At 40.8% G+C, this 4700-nt stretch overlaps 1 long non-coding RNA gene across 1 annotated transcript in view; it reads right to left on the bottom strand.

The window, feature by feature from the left end:
• LOC115284123 overlaps positions 1-3889 on the bottom strand; it is an 8380-nt gene extending 4491 nt beyond the window's left edge. The window contains exon 1 of the long non-coding RNA XR_003905115.1: positions 3849-3889. This is a non-coding gene — a long non-coding RNA (uncharacterized LOC115284123). The remainder of the gene's footprint in view (positions 1-3848) is intronic.
• Between the last annotated feature and the right edge of the window lie 811 nt (positions 3890-4700).

Here is a 4700-nt window from a genome sequence, read left to right as displayed (position 1 = left end):
GAGGTGGTGGTGATGGTGGAGGGCACTTGTGGGGAAGAGCACTGGGTGTTGTACGTAAACCAATTTGACAATAAACTATTTTTTTTAAGAAGTAAAGAAAAAAATAAAAAATGAAGTGAGTTTTTAGATTAAACATGGGGCCCCTAGGTGGTTCAGTTGGTTAAGTGTCCAACTCAATTATGGCTCAGGTCATGATCTCGCAGTTCTTGGGATCAAGCGTCAAGTTGGGCTCCAGAGCATGGAGCCTGCTTAAGATTCTCTCTCTCTCTCTCTGCATCTCTCTGCCCGTCCTCCACTAATGCTCTCTCTTTCTCAAAATAAATAAATAAACTTAAAAATGTATTAAACCTATTTCAAAAATAGGACAAAAACGTGAAAGCAGAACAGAGCCCATTAAGGAAGTAGAGAGACTTGTACTTAATCAGAAACCCAAGGAGACAAATATTATGGTAATATTTTTCAGAATAGTGACATACCTTGAGGTATTTGGAAGCCACCGTTAATATTCTGCTACTACACAAGTAGTGATGCCACTCTTTCTCTTTTGCAGAAAAGGATTTTGAACCACTAGCCCCAGAACCACCCTGCCTATGCTACAATCCTTGCTAGCACAATGGATGACCCTTCATGATCTGCCCATACCTTTTCTCCAGCTTCATAACTTCTGGCATCCCCTTCTCACATTAGGCTCTGGATATACAGAAACATCTGCACTTACACAAGTGTGCCAGATACTTCAAACGTCCATACCTTTGCTTCTGTTATTTCTCCACCTGGAATAGCCTCACTTGCACCCCCAATCTATCTGCCTAGTGAACACCTGATCATCTCTCATCTATGAAACCTTCCCTGGATCTCTCTGGTAGAACTGACCATTTCCTCATCTATGACCCTGCCATGCATTGCAACACTAGCATATTTTAGAACACTTAATATATTTCCTGCTTCAACAGTATGAACTCCTGAAGGGGAAAGAACATGTCTTTTCATCTCTGTATTCCACATTCCCCGCACATAGTAAATGACCAAATTAATCAATTTTGAGTCTAGGTTGTAAAAGTAATTTCATAACTGTTTTTAACATCGTTTAAATCATTATATAACCCCACAGTGACTACTTTGAAGGCAAGAACATTAATTTGGGGGATTATAAATTCAGGCAAGTTGTTAAAAATTGGTCACATTAACTTTATCCTCACTTTTCATACAGTGTCCTCAAAGACACTACTGGGTATTAAATTAAGGGATGCTTTGCTTTTCTTTTTCTGTCATATAAATTAAGATAGACCATGTAATACTGCAAAAGTAAATAATTTCAAAATCTCAGTGGGTTAAAAGAGTATGAGGTTTTTTTTTTCCCACTGCAGGTCTGGGTGACTGTGTCAGGTAGCTGTCCTCCATTAGCTGGCTCAGCATTACATTTCCGTTATCAAAGTGCTTCCCCATTTGAAATTTTTAATGTTTTATTTATTTTTGATACAGAGAGAGACACAGCATGAGAGGAGGAAGGGCAGAGAGAGAAGGAGACACAGAAATGGAAGCAGGCTCCAGGCTCTGAGCTAGCTGTCTGCACAGAGCCTGATGCGGGGCTCGAACCCACGAACGTGAGATCTGACCTGAGCTGATGTCGGAGGCTTAACCGACTGAGCCACCCAGGCGCCCCTCCCCATTTGAAAAGGCAGAGCAAGAGAGTACCAGAGGATTGAGAACCAACAATTAAGTGCACCACATAGAAGTGATGCATATCACTTCCACTCATATTTCATTTACCAAAGTAAGTAATGTGATCACTTCTAACTTCAAAACAGAGGAAAAGTATAGTCCTACTCTGTGCTCAGAAAGAAAAATCTCAGTAATATTAGTGAGCAGCACTAACATTTACCACAATGGGGCACTGGTGGACCCCATTTAGGCAAGGGACAATATTCCTCAGGCTACCTTTTGAATATGAGCCCAGTTCATACGTGCTAACTCAAACTCCTCCCAATATCTCTGCCTTTTCCTTCTGCTTCCCTTTACTGAGCAGTTCTAGGTGCCAGACTTTATGTCTTTTATTTTTTAGATGCTTTTCCAACTATTATCTTATTGGATTCTCACAACTACCCCCAAGAAATAGGTCCTATCACTGCCTCCATTTGATAGTTATGGAAATTGAGGCCAAGAGAGATTAAATGACTTCATCAAGGTCATAAGTTATGAAGTAGTCAAACCAAGAAGCAAGAACCAAGTCTGTAATACTACAAAACTTGCATTATGTCCATTGTACCACAAATATGCTCCTGTCCAAAGCTAGCTCTCCAACTCTACTAAGCCTCCTTCCCCTTCCAGTAACTCCAGGAACTGCATTACTGATTTATCACTCTCACTGATTTACATAATCCTCAGTCTCTCCTCTTCTATCCCCTTCCTGTCAATTGTTCAAAATCATTTAGTATCCCCCATTGAAATTGTTTTACTTCAGATATCCCTTTCTTCTCTCTGCCCTGTTTCTACCTGAGCTCTACATCCACCTGTGCCCTATTCTCTTCTTCTTTGATCCTTTGAAGTCTGTTCTCCATTCCCATAAGTCTGCTGGATGCAACTTCTCTGAAGCATCCCTAGTGACCAAATCCAACAGTTAGGCATTTCCATGTGGCTTTGTCCACCACAGTGATTTACAAGCTTTTAAAATTCTTGGCCCTGCCCTCTTAGAAACCCCTTCCCTGCCTCAGCCTCCAGAGCACAGCACTCTGACCATTATCTCTGTCTCCACTGGCTCCTTTGCTTCCTTCTCTTTCATGTGATAATTCTCTCAGGTTCTGTTCACACTTTTATTCTCTCTTTCTCTTTTCTTCCCTTCTGCTATAGACTGAGGTGTGTTCCCTCAAAACTGATATGTTGAAGCCCTAACCCTCAATGTGATGGTATTTGGAGATGGGGCCTTTGAGAGGTAATAAAAATTAGATAAAGTTATGAGAGTAAAGCCTTCATGATGGGATTAGTGCCTTTATAAGCTTGCTTGCATTCTCTGTCTGTGTCTCTCTATGTCTCTCTGTCGCGCTCTCTCTCTCTCTCTCTCTCTCTCTCTCTCTCTCACACACACACACACACACACACACACACACACACACACGTGTGGACACATCAAGGCAGCCATCTCCAGGCTAGGAAGAGAGACTTCACCAGAGAACCAAATCTGCCAATCTGCCAGCACTTTGATCTTGGACTTCTACCCTCCAGAACTTTAATAAATTATTGTTGTTTAAGCTCCCTAGTGTGTGGTATTTTGTTATGGCAACCCAAAACGACTAAGAGACCTTTACTTCCCTTTTGCTTGCCTCTTCTTTCCTCCCCTCTCCTCTCTTCTCTCCTCTCCTCTCTTCTCTCCTCTCCTCCTCCTCCTCCTCCTCCTCCTCCTCCTCCTCCTCCTTCTTCTCTCTCCCCCGCACTGTCTTCCTCAGGAAACACATCTACTTCTAGAGCTTCAACTATCACCATTACATACACAGCTACGTGACATAATCACCCTACAATATCAGGCAAGTTACTTTGCCTATCTGAGACTGTTTCCTCACTTATAAAATGAAAGTAAATATAATGCTGTCCTTTATAGCACTACTGGAAGTACTACATAATCTGCTGAATGCAGAACAGTTTATACAGTTTGTGGCACATAGTAAGCACTCAAAATATATGGAGTTTTGTTTGTTGGGTGGTTTTTTTTTTTTTTTGGATGGCTAAGTAAGTAGAGCCAATTAGAAGAACCAATCGAAGGTACAGTAGGGAAGCAGCTTTGAAGAAATGGTACAAACCTCAGACTCTGGCACCCGTTAAACCCCAGTAAAATTCCAGTTTCACCACTTACTAACCTTGAAACCATGGACAAATTTCTTCATTTTTTGAGCCTCAGTTTCTTCATCTGTAAAGTCAAAATAATTAAGTATATGTTCATCAGGCAGGCATTTAAGTACCTCTCTTTATAATCTGACCTCACTGTACTTGTCTAATTTTTGACCCACTATTTTCCTATATATACCATATGCCGTAGCTATCACTCAGTGTTTCCTATGAAGAATTTAATCATTAAATTGAATTCTTATAAGGTAGCATGGTGTAGTAGAGTCAAACAGACCTATATTTCAGTCCCAGCTGTGCTACTTAGTAGCTCTGAAACCAAGGGCAAATTACTTACTCTGAGACTCAATTTCCTTATGTGTAGAAAGAAGATAATAACAATAATAAAACTTATCTCAGTACCTCAACCTTAGTAGCAGAATCAACAAAGCCCTTTACAATATGGTCCAGCTTAATTCTCCAACTTTATCACTCACCACTCCATGCTCACATCTAAGTTTCAACCAACTGAACTGGTTTTGTCTCCACAAAATTCATGCCTTCCTTGCCTCTAGATAATCATACAAACTACTTGTACCTGAATGTTCCCATCTCTTCCTCCCTCCCTTTTTTTCACTTTGTGTAACTCTGACTTACATTATGGATCTCAACCTGAATGTGATTTTTTTTCAGAACACTTTCTATGCCCTACCTCAGCCCATGATAGGTACTACTTCTTTGTACTTCCATATAATGTCCATGCCCCCAAATTATATCTTTTGTTTACTTCCCTGTGTCCCCAATTATTTATGACATATATGAGGACAAGAGCCATAGCTTCCCCAATATCACCCCCACAGTGAGGACATCTCTGGCCAGCAATGTAA

The sequence above is a fragment of the Suricata suricatta genome, chromosome X, assembly GCF_006229205.1.
Source record: "Suricata suricatta isolate VVHF042 chromosome X, meerkat_22Aug2017_6uvM2_HiC, whole genome shotgun sequence".
Taxonomy (NCBI): Eukaryota; Metazoa; Chordata; class Mammalia; order Carnivora; family Herpestidae; genus Suricata; species Suricata suricatta.
This window is presented reverse-complemented; position numbering and strand designations above follow the sequence as displayed.